The 20,424-nt window shown below is 47.4% G+C and overlaps 1 protein-coding gene across 1 annotated transcript in view; it reads right to left on the reverse strand.

Annotated features, from left to right (window-relative positions):
• Positions 1-20,424, reverse strand: part of LOC137518962 (nucleotide sugar transporter SLC35D2-like) — a 140,403-nt gene that overhangs the window by 111,758 nt on the left and 8,221 nt on the right. The window lies entirely within an intron of this gene.

The following is a 20,424-nucleotide window of genomic DNA, read 5'->3' on the forward strand; positions in this document are numbered from 1 at the left end:
TTTTCGCTTAGAAAAGTCGTTTTATAAGCGCTTTTGCTCAGGGATGATTTTTTTCACTTCCTGATGTCAGTCAGGAAGTGACTGACATCAGGAAGCGCTTTTTCAAGCACTTTGTGATTTCCCTATACCTTCCATTGAGCCAATGCGCTCAGAAAATGGTACATGTAGCACGTTTGCGATTTCAAGAAATTCGAAATGCTTAAATGTGAACACTGTCATAGGAAATCATTGCACAAGCACTTTTAGGGCGATTTGCAAAATCGTCAGTGCTTAAAAAAAACAGCAAACACTCATAGGGCTCGATTCACAAAGCGGTGCTAACCCAGTTAGAGACTTTAGGCGTGATAACCATTGCACCACGCTGGTGAAAAGCCAGTTTAGGCGTGATAAGTTTAGGTATGGTAAGTTTAGGCATGATAAGTTTAGGCATGATAAGTTTAGGCATAATACGTTTAGATAAGTTTAGATCGTGCGCAAAGTCCCGCACGCAAAGCAGCGCCATTAAACTTTATGCGAAGTGCACCAGACTTTGCTAGCGCAAAACTTTTGATAAGCTGTGCACTGCGGTGCTAATCCAGTTGGTGCTTAAACTTACCATGCCTAAACTTATCACACCTAAACTTATCACACCTAAACTTATCATGCCTAAACTTATCATGCCTAAACTGAATTTAGGCGTGATAAAGGGCTTTTCACCAGCGTGCTAACTGTTAGCACCGCTTTGTGAATCAGGCCCATAGTGTGAACGCCCCTTTCAGAGACTGTGCGACTGGAGTGTGAAAATTTGCTGCCAGTCACTGCTTTAGGGCAGATGTTGAAGGCAGTGGCGTTGCTAGCGCAAAAGATTCGTAGCATGTGCCACAAACTTTTTGTGGAGTGCCCCGAACGTCCCCCAGCAAAATTGCGCAGTTACTCACCTCCAGCCGCTTGGCCTACCTCTGGCTCTCTACCTCTAGCGTCTTAGAAAGCCTCAGACGCTAGGTGGAAGTCCGGAAGATAGGATGACTGCAGGCTCAGAGAGCGGGACGGACGACTACAGGTATAAAGAGCAGACGGATGGACGGACAGAGAGAGGAGGTGAGTAATTAGCTACTGCAGAACACATTAGTAGTAGGAGTCGGGTTGTCAGCTCAGCGCAGCGCACAGTCTACCCCTTCTGCCACAGACTCCAGTGACTTGTTTGATCTTGTGTTCACCGACAGCATGGCGATGTCTGTGTGTGAAAGGTAGCTGCAAATCCGGGATCTAATTTGACCTGCCTATTGTGTAGCTGTAACTGTTGAGCAATTGTAATGTGTGGGTCATTTTGACCTGTTTATCAAGGAGTTTAGGTAAAGCTGATTGTTGGAATCTCACACAAACACGCTTGCTGGGCAGTCTGTAATTCTGTTGTACATATGCTTGCTCTGTCAGTCTGGACGCTCATATATACCTGCAAGGCTATACAGAGAATTATTATTTAGTATTTATATAGCACCGACATCATCTGCAACACTGTACAAAGTATATTGTCTTGTCAATTAACTGCTACTCAGAGGAGCTCACAATCTAATCCCTACCATAGTCATATGTCTATGTATGTATCGTGTAGTGCATCATAGTCTAGGGCCAATTTATGGGGAAGCCAATTAACGTATCTGTATTTTTTGTGGTGTTGGAGGAAACCAGAGTCCCCAGAGGAAACCCACACAAACACGGGGAGACCGTACACACTCCGTGCAGATCACTGGCTGGGCTTCTAACCGGGAATCCAGCGCTGCAAGGAGATAGTACTAACCACTATGCCACCATGCAGTATAGATGCATATACTATATGTTACCCAATGCTGCTATCACTCTATGCTTTTATAGAAGATAAGGGACACTGCTTATTTATGTGATATGCTGCATATGTTTTGTGTTTTTTGTGTATTATTGGAGAGGGGGCTTCAGTCGACATTTTGCTGGCTAGGCCTACTTAGACCATTGCTAAGTTCATGTAAATTTGGCTCCACCTGCGACCCCACCCTCATTCCCGGTCTGTGGCCACACCCATTTTTTCCCCGGGGCGCAGGGGTGCCCTTTGGTGCCCCGGATCTTTTAGGAGCCTAGCAACGCCTCTGGTTGAAGATGAGTAAGAAAACCTTGTTATTACAGCTTATTAATGCGGCAGCAAAGACTTGGACCTTCTTGTGGCAACAATGCTCTGAACAGAGTACGAGGGGAGCTTACAATCAGTCCTGGAAATTATCGGATGATTGCAGAATGGAATGAAAATATCACTTTTATTAATATCCAATTGCAGAAAGACTTCTGCAGTACTATACTATGTTTATGGCAATTTTAAACAAAATTTACCCTTGAAGGTTGTCCCTACAAAGTTTTGTCCTTTTCAATAGGAAATAACTGCAGTTTAAAAATAAATAATCATCATGCAAGTTAACTATTATTATCAGGAAAGGTATTCCCCAAATAACTGAATAAATAAGGCAACAGGTGCACCTAAATAGTAAGTCCATATGGTGTACAGGAGGACTCAAGCAGTTGCAAACTATGAGTTTGATTCATCAAGCTGCACTGCTAAGGCAGTGCAGCTTAATGTTCTGTAGTGCGCGTTATGCACGCCTTACACAGCAGCACTAGCCACCATGTAAGGAGAGTGCCTTCCTTAGTTACGCACATTGCTACCTTAGCAATGCGCGTAACATTAACTGTGGGTGGCCTCGCTCGATCTAATTATCGCGGCCTTCCTTAGTTCGCACATTGTGCCTTCCTTAGTTATGCGCATTGCTTCCTTAGCAATGCGCGTAACATTAACTGCGGGTGGCCCTGCTCGAGTGAATTATCGCGGTAGCTACTGTGTTAATTTACATTGTTATGTACACTCACCTAAAGGATTATTAGGAACACCATACTAATATGGTGTTTGATCCCATTTCACCTTCAAAACTGCCTTAACCACTTGAGGACCGTGGGCTTTAACCCCCTTAAGGACTGACCACTTTTTTTCCATTCAGACCACTGCAGCTTTCACGGTTTATTGCTCGCTCATACAACCTACCACCTAAATGAATTTTGGCTCCTTTTCTTGTCACTAATAAAGCTTTCTTTTGGTGCTATTTGATGGCTGCTGCGATTTTTACTTTTTATTATATTCATCAAAAAAGACATGAATTTTGGCAAAAAAATGATTTTTTTAACTTTCTGTGCTGACATTTTTCAAATAAAGTAAAATTTCTGTATACATGCAGCGCGAAAAATGTGGACAAACATGTTTTTGATTAAAAAAAACCCATTCAGTGTATATTTATTGGTTTTGGTAAAAGTTATAGAGTTTACAAACTATGGTGCAAAAAGTGAATTTTCCCATTTTCAAGCATCTATGACTTTTCTGACCCCCTGTCCTGTTTCATGAGGGGCTAGAATTCCAGGATAGTATAAATACCCCCCAAATGACCCCATTTTGGAAAGAAGACATCCCAAAGTATTCACTGAGAGGCATAGTGAGTTCATAGAAGATATTATTTTTTGTCACAAGTAAGCGGAAAATGACACTTTGTGACAGAAAAAAAAAAAAAAAAGTTTCCATTTCTTCTAACTTGCAACAAAAAAAAATAAAATCTGCCACGGACTAACCATGCCCCTCTCTGAATACCTTGAAGTGTCTACTTTCCAAAATGGGATCATTTGTGGGGTGTGTTTACTGTCCTGGCATTTTGGGGGGTGCCTAATTGTAAGCACCCCTGTAAAGCCTAAAGGTGCTCATTGGACTTTGGACCCCTTAGCGCAGTTAGGCTGCAAAAAAGTGCCACACATGTGGTATTGCCGTACTCAGGAGAAGTAGTACAATGTGTTTTGAGGTGTATTTTTACACATACCCATGCTGGGTGGGAGAAATATCTCTGTAAATGACAATCTTTTGATTTTTTTTACACACAATTGTCCATTTACAGAGAGATTTCTCCCACCCAGCATGGGTATGTGTAAAAATACACCCCAAAACACATTGTACTACTTCTCCCGAGTACGGCGATACCACATGTGTGGCACTTTTTTGCACCCTAACTGTGCTAAGGGGCCCAAAGTCCAATGAGTACCTTTAGGATTTCACAGGTCATTTTGCGGAATTTGATTTCCAGACTACTCCTCACGGTTTAGGGCCCCTAAAATGCCAGGGCAGTATAGGAACCCCACAAATGACCCCATTTTAGAAAGAAGACACCCCAAGGTATTCTGTTAGGACTATGGTGAGTTCATAGAAGATGTGATTGGTTGATTAGATAATTGCATTAATGAGAAATTGAATAGGTGTTCCTAATAATCCGTTAGGTGAGTGTAAACTAACACAGTAGCTGCAGCGATTGAAGTATCGCTACCGCGATAATTCAATCAAGCAGGACCACCAGCAGTTAATGTTACACACATTGCTAAGGAAGCAATCCACATAACCAAGGAAGGCACTCTCCTTTAGCAGCGCAGCTTGATGAATCAAGCCCAATGCAACATATTGTTATTATTCTACCCATGCATGACTGTTGTCACACATCACCCTGCTCATTCATTTTTGAATATGGCCTCAAATATTGCCTTTCATTGTTGCCTATGGATTCCTAATTTACCTGGGCAAACCCTGGAGAAGCAAAAATATGTTGAATTAGATCTCAGATTGCTATAATTCTTTACACTTACTGCCCCATATGCATTTCACTTTTTCTCCTAACTTTTCTCCCAGGTGATATTTCTACACCTTGTCAATTAAATGCCCTGTAAAGGAATACTGTAGGGGTCGGGGGAAAATGAGTTGAAGTTACCCGGGGCTTCTAATGGTCCCCCACAGACATCCTGTGCCCGCGCAGCCACTCACCGATGCTCCAGCCCCGCCTTCGGTTCACTTCTGGAATTTCAGACTTTAAAGTCAGAAAACCACTGCGGCTGCATTGCAGTGTCCTTGCTCCCGCTCATGTCACCAGGAGCGTACTGCACATGCCCAGTATGGTCTGTGTCTGCACAGTACGCTCCTGGTGACTAGAGATGTCACGAACCTCCGATTTTCGGTTTGCGAACCCCGTTCGCGAACCTTCGCGGAAGGTTCGGTTCGCTGAAAAGTTCGCGAACCGCAATAGACTTCAATGGGGATGCGAACTTTGAAAAATAGAAAAAATTATGCTGGCCACAAAAGTGATGGAAAAGATGTTTCAAGGGGTCTAACGACTGGAGGGGGGCATGGCGGAGTGGGATACATGCCCAAAGTCTCGGGAAAAAATCTGGATGTGACGCAAAGCAGTGTTTTAAGGGCAGAAATGACATTGAATGCTAAATTGCAGGCCTAAAGTGCTTAAAAACATCTTGCATGTGTATACATCAATCAGGGAGTGTAATTAGAGTTCTGCTTCACACTGACGCACCAAACTCACTGTGTAACGCACCGCAAACAGCTGTTTGTGTAGTGACGGCCATGCTGGACTGGTGCGCACCATGGCGAGAGTGTAGGCCTTGGCGGTTTTCAAGCCCATATGGTCGCCGGGCTGTGGTAGCTCAATGATACAACAGTGACTGTCCAGCTGATCAAATTTGGTTTGTCCACAATAAAGCCACGACCTTATTATCTTCTTGTATGTAGGTAGGCATAGGTAGGTGTCCAGTAGTTAGCTAGGCATAGGTAGGAGTCCCAGTATAGGTAGGTAGGCATAGGTAGGAGTCCCAGTATAGATAGGTAGGTGTCCCAGTAGTTAGCTAGGCATAGGTAGGAGTCCCAGTATAGGTAGGTAGGCATAGGTAGAAATCCCAGTATAGGTAGGTAGGCATAGGTAGGTGCCTCAGTAGTTAGCTAGACATAGGTAGGAGACCCAGTAGTTAGCTAGGCATAGGTAGGAGACCCAGTATAGGTAGGTAGGCATAGGTAGGTCCCCTAGTATAGGTAGGTAGGTAGGTGTCCCCGTATAGGTAAGTAGGTGCCCCAGTAGTTAGGTAGGCATAGGTAGGTGTCCCAGTATAGATAGTTAGGAAGGGCCTGGCTGGCACAGTAATAACAATTACCAAGGTCCAGCTGCAACAGATAGGGCTGTATAATGTCAGTGAGCAACACACACACACACACAAAAAAAATCAGGAAAACATTAGAGCTCTCAAAAGAGCTGTTGAGGGGTGCTATTTTAGCAATAACAATCAGCCAGGAGCAAGCCAAGACCAAGAGCCTAACTAATCTGTCCCTAGGAGAACAAGTCTGCAGCAGCTGTCCCTAGTCTGTCTCTAGCAGGCACACGAGTGGGTGTAATGGCCGGCAAACCTGCTTTATATAAGGGGGGTGGGGCTCCAGGGCTTAGTGTAGCCTGAATGGCTACAATTTGCCTGCTGACTGTGATGCAGAGGGTCAAAGTTGACCCTCATAGTGCATTATGGGGCGAATCGAACTTCCGCAAAAGTTTGCTTGGTCCAGGCGAATGCGAACCCCCAAAGTTGCCTGGAACCATTCGCCGGCGAACCGTTCGCTACATCTCTACTGGTGACATCAGCGGGAGCGAGGACATGGCAATGCAGGCGCAGTACTTTTCAGACTTTAAAGTCTGAAATTCCAGAAGTGAACCGGAGGCGGGGCCGGGACATCGGGGAGTGGCTGCGCGGGTACAGGATGTCTGCGGGGGACCATTAGAAGCCCTGGGTAACTTCAACTCATTTTCCCCCAAGCCCCATACAGTATCCCTTTAAACACCCAGCAAGCAAGAAAACAATAAAAATAATTTTGACAGTGTTTTTTCAGCAACTTTTGGGTACTTTTTTGATTGCAGAGTGCTGCAAAGATATTTTAAAGAGAAGATGAAAAATTATTTCCTAAGAGAAAACTGAGGAGAAAAAAAGTGAATTGCATACAGACCACTAGTGCCCATATGCAATTCACTTTTTCTCCTGAGTTATCTCCTAGGAGATCATTTTCATGTTCTCTTTAAACTAACTTTTCAGCATCTCACAACTGAAAAAGTACACAAAAGTTGGTGAAAAGTATTATTAACATTATTTTGAGTGTTTTTTGCTTGCTGGGGGGTTTAAAATACATACATGTTATAACAAGGTGTGAAAATATCACCTAGGAGAAAAGTCAGGAGAAATTTCCTATATACCATCTAAAAACAAGTTACATACAATAGTCAATTATAGTAAATATACAAAAGTTATCATTTCACTTCACAAGGCAAGATAATTTTACAGTATAATATCAGTCTGATTATTGGAAGTTAATCAGTCAAGATGATCTTCCATGGAAGATGAAAGTTGTGCCTTCAGCGGAAAGCCTTTGTGAACTATGATTGCACAGATTTCTTGTTAGCTCGTACAGCCGGGTTGATCTGATACATACTCTTGTGCAACAACAAATTAGATCCCCCAAGAAATTATTTTATACTGTGCTGCTAGCAGGGCAGTTTCTAGGCTAAATTGCACCCAGAGTGAGGGTGTAAAACTCACCTTCTGCGAATTTTATCTTATATGTTCCTTTCACATATTTTTAGCTCTTAAAGGAAACCAGAGAAGGCAACAACTAAATATTTGATACTTACCCAGCCCCATAAGCACGTCTGAATCCCTCGCCGTTCACCTCCGGTCTGCCGTTCAGCCAGAACCAGCCCCGATAACATGTTCAGTCGCGTCAGTTGGGGTCTTCTGCGCAGGTGCGGGAGGTCTGCGCATGCACAGAAGACCTCGACTGACGCGACTGAGCCATTTACCGGGGCTGATCACAACTGAACGGCAGGAACTCAGACGTGCTTATGGCGCTGGAGGAAGCCCCTAGTAAGTATCAAATCTCTATTTGTTGCAATCTCTGGTACACTTTAAAGCTTTTATTGAATGTATCGAATAGATATACATACTTGTTCCCAAAATATTGGGTAACTTGAGGGAGAGGTAGGAAGGGATATGATACAGCCTGCACGTGGCCTCGCTGCACATGTATTGCATTTAGTGATGTCACGAACCTCCGAAAAAGTTCGCGAACCGCAATAGACTTCAATGGGGAGGCGAACTTCAAAATTTAGAAAAAATTCTACTGGCTGGAAAAATGATAGAAAACATGTTTCAAGGGTTCTAATACCTGGAGGACCTCCCTCCACCCTCCCCCCTCTACCCTCCTCCCTCCACCCTCCACCCTCCTCCTCCCTCCACCCTCCCTCCTCCCTCCACACTCCTCCCTCCACCCTCTTCCCTCCACCCTCCTCCCTCCGCCCTCCACCCTCCTCTATCAACACTACATGCTGAAGCCACCTAGCATGTACCATTTATGCTCAATCCATTTATGCTCAAAAATACAATTCCGCAGAAAGCGGTGTCCATCCCTACTAGAGAGAGAGAGAGAGAAAGAGAGAGAGAGAAAGAGAGAGAGAGAGAGATGAATCTACCTGGCTATTTGGGGTTCTCTTTGGACAACTGTTGAACACAAAAGGCCATGCCTGGCTACAAATCCTTAAGCAGTGGCTGGATGGTGTGATGGTTAAGGGCTCTGCCTCTGACACAGGAGACCAGGGTTTGAATCTCGGCTCTGTCTGTTCAGTAAGCCAGCACCTATTCAGTAGGAGACCTTAGGCAAGTCTTCCTAACACTGCTACTGCCTATAGAGCGTGCCCTAGTGGCTGCAGCTCTGGTGCTTTGAGTCTGCCAGGAGAAAAGTGTGATATAAATGTTATTTGTCTGGTCTAATTTTACTTTTGTATTGAGCATAAATGGTACATGCTAGGCTAGCTGCAGCTAGTAGTGTTGGTGGTATAATAATTGGAAGCAGGAAATTTGGGCGCATGAGGCAGGTGGACAAAAAGGGCGCCGCCATTCACTCCCATAATAAATATCGTTTAATGGGCGCCCAACAGGAAAAAAGGGCGCCGGAGAAAAATAACGTTTTAAAAGCGGCGCCCGGAGACTTTTAATGTTTTATAACTGCTTCTCATGATTACCCATTATTTAATGATTTATAATTTTTTAAACATTATTTTTAAACGAAAAACAGTACAATATGTTTTAAAACATTACTTTTAAACGAAAAACCGTACAATTTTCTTTTTTTTTTTTTTTTAACATTTTAAAACGAAAAACCGCACCATATTTTTTTTTAAAACGTTATTAATGCTTATCACTGGGGGGTCTTAGGTTTAGGCACCACCAGGGGGGTCTTAGGTTTAGGCACCAACAGGGGGGTCTTAGGTTTAGGCACCAACAGGGGGGTCTTAGGTTTAGGCACCACCAGGGGGTCTTAGGTTTAGGCACCAACAGGGGGGTCTTAGGTTTAGGCACCAACAGGGGGGTTAGGGATAGGTACAGGGAGGGTTCTGTGTGAGAGTAGGGTTAGGTATAGCGTTAGTAAAATTCTTATTAATGTTTTATAAAACGTTATTATAAATTTCACTTTTTAAACAGGGAAGATTAACGTTTTTAAAATTTCAGATTTTATACACATTATTTAATGATTTATAACTTTATAAAACATTATTTTGAAACGAAATATAGCACAATTTTTTTTTAAACGTTATTCATGATTATCGTTTAAAACCCTGCGCCCTTTTTTCCCGGCGCCCTTTTTTAACGTACGCATAATAATTATGTTAGTTACCTACCATACACTGTGACCTGGGTTCAATTCCCAGCCGCGGTATGTAAGCTGGCTTTTGAAATACTGGAATTCCCTGGCAGGAGGGATGAGGGAATAGGTAGAAGGGTAGAAGGGGAGGAGGGAGGTGGGAGGCTAATTAAACTCTCCCTAGCAGAGTGTGTAGCAGCTATCCCTTAACTAATTAATGTAGGCAGACGAGTGAGTCAAATGGCTCAAGGACATTGCCTTTTATAAGGGGGGGGGCTCTAGGAGTGAGTGCAGTCTGATTGGCAACAATGTGCCTGCTGACTGTGATGTAGAGGGTCAAAGTTCTGCTCAATAGAGCATTATGGGGCGAATCGAACTTCTGGGAAAGTTCGCCTTTGGCAGGCGAACGCGAACCACCTAAGTTCGCCAGGAACAGTTCACCGGCGAACCGTTCGGGACATCTCTAATTGCATTATGTGGAACTGATGTCTCTGTTGCATTCAGTTTTCACACTCTGTGTATTTGTGCTGCAGAAGCAATTGACCAATATGTGTCCTTAATTGGCTGAGAACAGGGTCGGTTCTAGACTTTTTGCTGCCTGAAGCAAACATGTGTGGATGCACCCACCGCCTCCAATTTGAAATTATTGCAATTTGCACCGCACGTTATAGCTGTGGTGTGACAAAAAAATGCCCTCAGTATCAGTGCTGCTCATCCGGATATCCAGGTAACCCGGATATATGAACTTTTTTACGCTATCTGACCGTATTCGAATTCCGGATACCTGGGCCCAAATCCGGATAGCCATCTGCGGATATTTGTCCGTGGATATTGCGGATATCCGGATCTGAAATACTGTAACTAAGGAGATGGCGTCCTGGAGCCAATCAGAGGGCTCCCAGCAGAAGCCCTAGCAACTAGAGATGTAGCGAACGGTTCGCCGGCGAACGGTTCCAGGCGAACTTAGGGGGTTCGCGCTCGCCTGCGCCAAGCGAACTTTTGCGGAAGTTCGATTCGCCCCGTAATGCACTATGAGGGTCAACTTTGACCCTCTGCATCACAGTCAGCAGGCACATTGTAGCCATTCAGGCTACACTAAGCCCTGGAGCCCCACCCCCCCTTATATAAGGCAGGGTCCGGCGGCCATTAGCCTCACTCGTGTGCCTGCTAGAGAGAGGAAAGGGACAGCTGCTGCAGACTTTTTCTCCTAGGGACAGATTAGTTAGGTTCTAGGCTGCTTTGCTTGCTCCTGACTGATTATTATTGCTTTTAAAGCACCCAGCAACAGCTCTTTTCAGAGCTCATCCTGTACATTTTTTTTTTCTGTGTGTCAAACTGACACTTTTGTTGCATGCACAGCCTTGCTAATTGATATTGTGTGTGCCACTGCCAGCAGCCCAGCACATTCAGTGACTACCTGTGTGTGTGACAGGGAGCTGCAAATTGTACTACCCAGTACTGCATATACCCCAGTACCTGTTGTGTTTACTTAACCCACCTCATCACTGCATATACCTAGCATTGTGTTGAGTGAACCCAGCTCACTGCATCTAACTACCTGTTGTGTTAAGTGAGAACCCACCTCACTGCATCTTAAGTACCTTTACTGTTCAGTGAACCCAGCTCACTGCATCTAACTACCTGTTGTGTTGAGTGAGAACCCACCTGGCCACCTCACTGCATCTAACTACCTGTTGTGTTGAGTGAGAACCCACCTCACCTCACTGCATCTTAAGTACCTTTACTGTTCAGTGAACCCAGCTCACCAGGTCGGAAATATATGCTGCTGGTGCAGAGAGAACGGTCTGGTCCTGAACACAGCGAAAACGGTAGAGATGATCGTTGATTTCAGGAGACACGCCTCTACCCCACCTCCAATCCACATTGATGGCAAGGAAGTAGAAAGAGTCCCCAGTGTCCGCCTACTGGGCACAACTATCTCAAATGACCTGAGGTGGAACGCCAACACTGCCTTAACACAGAGGAAAGCCCAACAGAGACTTTTCTTTCTCCGCCAACTGAAAAAGTTCGGTGTGGTCCAAAAACTTCTGACAAACTTCTACTCAGCCACAATCGAATCCGTCCTATGCTCATCCATCCTGGTCTGGTACGCCAGCTCCTCCGCCAGCGACAGGCTCAAACTGCAGAGGGTCATCAGATCTGCGGAGAGAATCATCGGGAGATCCCTTCCCACTCTGGACTTCCTCTACCACTCCAGGCTGAACACCAGAGCATTAAAGATCGCAAACGACCGCTCACACCCAGGCTACCGCTTCTTTAACCAGCTCCCCTCGAGCCGAAAGCTCCGGTTCCGCTCCATCTACACCAGGACCTCAAGACACAAGAACAGCTTCTTTCCATCGGCTGTCAACCTCCTGAACTCTCTCCATGGAAATGGCCATCCTCACCCCACAATACCATGACACACACACTGAAGCACTCCGCACATAGACTGCGCTCCAGCTAAAGCATACTTTTTGGCTTTTTTTGTATTATAACCCATGCCACACTGTCCTCCTCCGCATAAAGGTCATATAATGTTCTGTATTCTGTAAGGGCCCTTTTCCACTAGCGCGTTTGCGCTAGCTGAATCGCAAAAACGCAAACCGCTAGCGATTTTACAATCGCTACGGTTTGCTTTTTAACATAGGAATCGTGGTAGGTCATTTCCACTACCGCGATTCGTTTTTTACTTGATCGCGATCGCGGCGCGGAGCGACTTTTGCCGCGATTTTGCTATGCAGTGCATAGCATGGCAAAATCGCGGCCGCAAACGTCGGGAAAACGGCGAAATTGCGATTCAGCAATCGCTAGCGTTCAGCGCGAACGCTAGCGACTGCTAGTGGAAAAGGGCCCTCAATGTTATGTTCCTACTGCATGTCCTGTCCTGTATCTGTAACTATATTGTGTATCAGTACCCTGTACGTGCCAAGCCCAATTCCGGGCACGACCCAGTCGTGCTTGGCGAAATAAAAGATTCTGATTCTGATTCTGATTCTGATTCTAACTACCCAGTACCTGTTGTGTTTACTTAACCCACCTCATCACTGCATATACCTAGCGTTGTGTTGAGTGAACCCAGCTCACTGCATATAACTACCTGTTGTGTTGAGTGTGAACCCACCTGGCCACCTCACTGCATCTAACTACCTGTTGTGTTGAGTGAGAACCCACCTCACTGCATCTTAAGTACCTTTACTGTTGAGTGAACCCAGTTCACTGCATCTAACTACCCAGTACCTGTTGTGTTTACTTAACCCACCTCATCACTGTATATACCTAGCGTTGTGTTGAGTGAACCCAGCTCACTGCATCTAACTACCTGTTGTGTTGAGTGTGAACCCACCTGGCCACCTCACTGCATCTAACTACCTGTTGTATTGAGTGAGAACCCACCTCACTGCATCTTAAGTACCTTTACTGTTCAGTGAACCCAGCTCACTGCATCTAACTACCTGTTGTGTTGAGTGAGAACCCACCTGGCCACCTCACTGCATCTAACTACCTATTGTGTTGAGTAAGAACCCACCTCACTGCATCTTAAGTACCTTTACTGTTGAGTGAACCCAGCTCACTGCATCTAACTACCCAGTACGTGTTGTGTTTACTTAACCCACCTCATCACTGCATATACCTAGCGTTGTGTTGAGTGAACCCAGCTCATTACATCTAACTACCTGTTGTGTTGAGTGTGAACCCACCTGGCCACCTCACTGCATCTAACTACCTGTTGTGTTGAGTGAGAACCCACCTCACTGCATCTTAAGTACCTTTATTGTTCAGTGAACCCAGTTCACTGCATCTAACTACCTGTTGTGTTGAGTGAGAACCCACCTGGCCACCTCACTGCATCTAACTACCTGTTGTGTTGAGTGAGAACCCACCTCACTGCATCTTAATTACCTTTACTGTTCAGTGAACCCAGCTCACTGTATCTAACTACCCAGTACCTGTTGTGTTTACTTAACCCACCTCATCACTGCATATACCTAGCGTTGTGTTGAGTGAACCCAGCTCACTGCATCTAACTACCCAGTACCTGTTGTGTTTACTTAACCCACCTCATCACTGCATATACCTAGCGTTGTGTTGAGTGAACCCAGCTCACTGCATCTAACTACCTGTTGTGTTTAGTGTGAACCCACCTGGCCACCTCACTGCATCTAACTACCTGTTGTGTTGAGTGAGAACCCACCTCACTGCATCTTAAGTACCTTTACTGTTCAGTGAACCCAGCTCACTGCATCTAACTACCTGCTGTGTTCAATGAACCCAGCTCACTGCATCTAACTACCTGTTGTGTTGAGTGAGAACCCACCTCACTACATATAGCTAGCATACCCCCGAGATGGACAAAATGGACAAACCAGGTAGAGGAAGAGGTAGAGGCAGACCCAGAGGAAGGCCACCAGGCACCGGCAGGTCTGTGGCTGTGCGAGGTGGTGTTGCTGTGATTTCTTGCGGACCTGCCCCAAAATACAGTGCTCAGAAGAAGGCACGTGCCATCACTTCCCAAAATCGTGAGGAGGTGCTTGAGTATTTAACACAGAACACCTCATCTCCCGCAGCCACCAGCGCTACAACAAGCACCACATCCGCTGCATTTGACACTTCGCAGGAGTTATTTGGTGGTGGTGGTGAAATCACTGATTCCCAGCCACTACTGCAACAACAACAAGAAGGCGCAGGTACACCACCTCATACGTCTGAGTTAGGTGGCGATAGTATGGACATAACGTGTGTGGATGGGGATGATGGTGGACCACCTGAAGTTGGTGCACTTGAGGAGGTGTCTGAGGAAAGCGCAGCTGGCCAGGAGGATTATGATGACGATTATACGGATACTACATATGTTCCAGGTAGAGGAGATGACCAGGGGGACAGTTCAGAGGAGGAGTCAGAGAGGAGTAGGAGGAGACAACTCCTTGATAGAAGCAGAGGGAGCTCGTCCTCAGAAACAGCTGGGGGCAGTGTCCGGCTCCATGTATCACCAGCTATGGCCAGACAGCCAACATGCCCTTCAACGTCAGCTGCTGATGCCACCGTAGCGCCATCACATCAGGGGGGTTCAGCGGTTTGGAAATTTTTTCACGTGTGTGTCTCAGATCGGAGCAAAGCCATCTGTTGTCTCTGCCAGCAAAAACTGAGCCGTGAAAAGGCCAACTCTCACGTAGGGACAAGTGCCTTACGAAGGCACCTGGAGAGAAGGCACAAACAGCTATGGCAAGAACACCTGAGGAAAAGCAGCACCCCTCAAAAGACAAGCCACCCTCCTTCTCCTCTTCCTCCTTCAGGTGCATCGTCTTCATCCACTTTCTCCCTTGCACCTTCACAGCCACCCTCCTCCACACCACCTCTTCCCTTCAGCGGTTCCTTCTCCTCTGCCCACAGCAGTACCCAGCTGTCCGTGAAGGAAGTATTTGAGCGTAAGAAGCAAATGTCTGCCAGTCACCCTCTTGCCTGGCGTCTGAAAGCTGGCGTGGTGGAACTATTAGCTTGCCAGCTATTACCATACAAGCTGGTGGAGTCGGAGGCTTTCCGTAAGTTTGTAGCCATTGGTACACCGCAGTGGAAGAACCAGGCCGCAATTATTTTTCACAAAAGGCCATACCCAAACTGTACCGTGCAGTTGAGAGGCAAGTGGTGTCATCTCTGGCACACAGCGTTGGGTCAAGGGTCCACCTGACCACGGATGCCTGGTCTGCCAAGCACGGGCAGGGCCACTACATTACATACACAGCCCATTGGGTCAACCTGGTGACCGATGGCAGCAAGCAGGGAGTACGTGGCTGCGCAGAGGACCGACTTGTCACACCTCCACGGCTTGCAGGCAGGCCTCCAGCCACCTCCTCTCCACCTGCTATCACCGATTCGCTGTCGTCATCCTCCTCCTCCTCCTCCTTGGCTGGTGCCGCCATCTCCTCTCCAGCTACACAACCCCAGCACCCCAGGGCCTATGCTGCATGCCAGGTGCGACGGTGTCATGCAGTGTTAGACATGTCTTGCCTGAAAGCGGAGAGTCACACTGGAGCAGCTCTCCTGGCTGCTCTTAACAAACAGGTGGAGCAATGGCTGACCCCGCACAAGCTTGAGATCGGCAACGTGGTGTGTGACAATGGCAGCAATCTCATTGCTGCGTTGAATTTGGGAAAGCTGACACACATACCCTGCATGGCACATGTGCTTAATCTGGTCGTGCAAAGATTTGTGTCCAAGTACCCAGGCTTAGAGGACGTCCTGAAGCAGGCCAGGAAGTTGTGTGGGCATTTCAGGCGCTCTTACAAGGCCATGGCACGCTTTGCGGACATTCAGCGAAGAAACAACTTGCCGGTGATACGCCTGATTTGCGATAGCCCGACTCGCTGGAATTCCACCCTGCTGATGTTCTCTCGCCTGCTAGACCAGGAGAAAGCCGTCACCCAGTACCTGTATCATTACAGTACAAGGACACAATCTGGGAGGATGGGGATGTTGTGGCCCAACAACTGGACACTGATGCGAAATGCATGCAGGGTCATGGAGCCCTTTGAGGAGGTGACCAAACTGGTGAGTCGCGATGAGGGCACCATCAGAGACTTGATCCCCTACGCCTACTTCCTGGAGCGTTCCGTGCGTAGAGTGGTGGATACAGCTGTGGAGGAGCGTGAACAAGAAGAGTTAGGGCAGCAGGAGTCGTGGGAGCCAGGGGCGTAACTAGAAATCACTGGGCCCCCCTGCGAATATTTGGATGGGGCCCCCCCCCCATAGGTGCCAAATAATCGTAATGGGGCAGCGTTTCACTGTAAATTAATTGTAAAGTGGGCAGCATTTCACCAGACAATCGTAACGTGGGCCAGAAAATCGTAATGTGGGCAGAGTTCACCAGACAATCGTAACGTGGGCCAGAAAATCGTAATGTGGGCAGAGTTCACCAGACAATCGTAATGTGGGCCAGAAAATCGTAATGTGGGCAGCAGTCACCAGAAAATCGTAACGTGGGCAGCAGTCACCAGAAAATCGCAATACTGGGCAGCAGTTACAAGAAAATCGGGTACTTATCCGTTAGCCGGGCGCATCCGGCAGGTGGCGCTGTTGTAGCGAATTTCATTCATGCTTAGTTAACGTTAGTGCTGTGTGAATGGAAGCGCCGCAGGTGGCGCTAATTACATTGATACGGCACATAACAATAACAGTGTTAATGGGAACTAATATGTATTTCAAGTGGCCGGAACTGTTACTTAATGCAATTAAAATGAAGGCGGCGGCAATGTAACAGATGAAGCCGCCGCCTTCGTCTGTTCTTCGTCTTCTTCTCCCCCTTTGCCCTCCTCTGGCTTTTATACAATGCTGGCAGCTGGGGGGGACATGCGTCTCCCCCCAGAGTCGTTCGTCGCAAGAAAACAAACAGGATTCCCTGTGGGAGAAGAAGACGAAGAACAGACGAAGGCGGCGGCTTCATCTGTTAAATTGCCGCCGCCTTCATTTTAATTGCATTAAGTAACAGTTCCGGCCACTTGAAATACATATTAGTTCCCATTAACGCTGTTATTGTTATGTGCCGTATCAATGTAATTAGCGCCACCTGCGGCGCTTCCATTCACACAGCACTAACGTTAACTAAGCATGAATGAAATTCGCTACAACAGCGCCACCTGCCGGATGCGCCCGGCTAACGGATAAGTACCGAAAATCGTAATGTGGGCAGCAGACACCAGAAAATCGCAATGTGGGCAGCAGTCACCAGAAAATCGCAATGTGGGCAGCAGTCATCAGAAAATCGCAATGTGGGCAGCAGTCACCAGAAAATCGCAATGTGGGCAGCAGTCACCAGAAAATCGCAATGTGGGCAGCAGACACCAGAAAATCGTAATGTGGGCAGCAGACACCAGAAAATCGCAATGTGGGCAGCAGACACCAGAAAATCGCAATGTGGGCAGCAGACACCAGAAAATCGCAATGTGGGCAGCAGACACCAGAAAATAGCAATGTGGGCAGCAGCTACCAGAAAATCGCAATGTGGGCAGCAGACACCTGAAAATCGCAATGTGGGCAGCAGTCACCAGAAAATCGCAATGTGGGCAGCAGTCACCAGAAAATCGCAACGTGGGCAGCAGTCACCTGAAAATCGCAATGTGGGCAGCAGTTACCAGAAAATCGCAATGTGGGCAGCAGACACCAGAAAATTGCAATGTGTCCAGCAGTTAGCAGAATATGGTAATGTGGGCAGCAGTCACCAGAAAATCGCAATGTGGGCAACAGTTACCAGAAAATCGTAATGTGGGCAGCAGTTACCAGAAAATCGCAATGTGGGCAGCAGACACCAGAAAATCGCAATGTGGGCAGCAGTTACCAGAAAATCGTAATGTGGGCAGCAGTTACCAGAAAATCGCAATGTGGGCAGCAGTTACCAGAAAATCGCAATGTGGGCAGCAGTTACCAGAAAATCGTAATGTGGGCAGCAGTTACCAGAAAATCGCAATGTAGGCAGCAGACACCAGAAAATCGCAATGTGGGCAGCAGACACCAGAAAATCGCAATGTGGGCAGCAGACACCTGAAAATCGCAATGTGGGCAGCAGTTACCAGAAAATCGCAATGTGGGCAGCAGACACCAGAAAATTGCAATGTGGCCAGCAGTTAGCAGAATATGGTAATGTGGGCAGCAGTCACCAGAAAATCGCAATGTGGGCAGCAGTTACCAGAAAATCGCAATGTGGGCAGCAGACACCAGAAAATCGCAATGTGGGCAACAGTTACCAGAAAATCGTAATGTGGGCAGCAGTTACCAGAAAATCGCAATGTAGGCAGCAGACACCAGAAAATCGCAATGTGGGCAGCAGTTACCAGAAAATCGTAATGTGGGCAGCAGTTACCAGAAAATCGCAATGTGGCCAGCAGTTAGCAGAATATGGTAATGTGGGCAGCAGTCACCATAAAATCGCAATGTGGGCAGCAGATACCAGAAAATCGTAATGTGGGCAGCAGTTACCAGAAAATCGCAATGTGGGCAGCAGACACCAGAAAATCACAATGTGGGCAGCAGTTACCAGAAAATCGTAATGTGGGCAGCAGTTACCAGAAAATCGCAATGTGGGCAGCAGACACCAGAAAATCGCAATGTGGGCAGCAGTTACCAGAAAATCGTAATGTGGGCAGCAGTTACCAGAAAATCGCAATGTAGGCAGCAGACACCAGAAAATCGCAATGTGGGCAGCAGTTACCAGAAAATCGCAATGTGGCCAGCAGTTAGCAGAATATGGTAATGTGGGCAGCAGTCACCCAAAAAATCGTAATGTGTACAGCAGTCACCAGAAAGAAAAATACCCCTGTAAAAACAATTCACTTACCTGTCAGGAGACTCTCCCGGCCTCTGGTGCGCAGCTCCTCCAGCGACGATCCTCCTGTGCACTGTGACTGCAGCACATCTCCCGCGCTGAGTCTGACAGGCAGAGTGCAGGGCTACGGCAAGATGGCTGCCGAAGCCCTGTACTGGAGACACAAATTGTCTCCAGGGCACTAGGGCAGGGCTTCGGCAGCCATCTTGCCGTAGCCCTGCTCTGCCTGCCGGAGTAATATGCAGGCTGATGGAGCGGGGCCGAATCGGGCAGGTGGCAGCGCTCCCCCCGCGCACAGTGAGCGGGCCCCCGAGCAGCCCCGGGCCCCCCTGCGGCTGATGGGGTCGCATCCCCGGTAGGTACGCCGGTGGTGGGAGCCATTTACACACGAACCCAATTTTTCCACAACACCGGCGGCAGCACAGAGGGGGGAGGAGGAGGAAGAAGAGGAGTCGTGTGGGGAAGGAGAGGAGTCAGACTCTGATGATGGTGATGATGAGGAAGGTGTTTCTGTGGAGGAGGAAGAGGCGGCGGAAGGAGAACAACCGCGGCAGCCATCACAGGGGGCTTCTGCTGCTCCACGTTCCCGTGGTATTGTTCGTGGCTGGGGGGAGGAAGAGGAGTTGCGTCCCGTCACTGAGGAAGAGCAAGAGGAGATGGAGAGTACGTCTGCATCCAGCTTTGTGCAGATGTCCTCTTTCATGTTGTCCAGCCTGTTGAGGGACCCCCGTATCAAAAAACTCAAGACGAATGACCTGTACTGGGTGGCCACGCTACTAGACCCTCGGTACAGGCACAAAGTGGCGGACCTCTTAGCAACTCAACAAAAGGCGGAAAGGATGCAGCACTTGCAGAACAAGCTGTCGATGATGCTTTACAATGCATTTAAGGGTGATGTGGCTGCACAACTCAATCAAGGTACCACTGGCAGTAACCCTCCTCTTCCCAAGTCCACGCAGGCAAGAACAGGACGCTCCAGCGATCTCAGGGTGATGTCGGACATGCGGACGTTCTTTAGTCCAACTCCTCACCATAGTCCTTCCGGATCCACCCTCCACCAACGCCTGGACCGGCAGGTAGCCGACTACCTGGCCTTGAGTGTGGATGTAGACTCTGCGAAAAGCGACGATGAAACCTTGGACTACTGGTTGCGCAGGCTTGACCTGTGGCCAGAGCTGTCCCAATTTGCCATACAACTTCTCTCTTGCCCTGCCGCAAGCGTCCTGTCAGAAAGGACCTTCAGTGCAGCTGGAGGCATAGTTACTGAGAAGAGAAGTCGCCTAAGTCACGACAGTGTTCAGTACCTGACCTTTATCAAAATGAATGAGGAATGGATCACGGAGGGCTACTGCACGACCGAAGACTAAGTCAGTCCCCACACACAGCATCTCTGCCTGCAGGCCGCTTGACTGCCTTCTCCGCCACTACCAACAGGGTCCAGGACTCTAGGCAGATTCCTGAATTTTTAAGGCCGCTGCTAGCAGCGGCCGCTACACTAATTTTTCTGGTGCGTGTACATGTGCCCATCCCCCTTCGTGATCATTACCTTGCCGTGGTGAAGGGGCTTGCGCATCAC

The sequence above is a fragment of the Hyperolius riggenbachi genome, chromosome 1 (assembly GCF_040937935.1).
Source record: "Hyperolius riggenbachi isolate aHypRig1 chromosome 1, aHypRig1.pri, whole genome shotgun sequence".
Classification (NCBI taxonomy): domain Eukaryota; kingdom Metazoa; phylum Chordata; class Amphibia; order Anura; family Hyperoliidae; genus Hyperolius; species Hyperolius riggenbachi.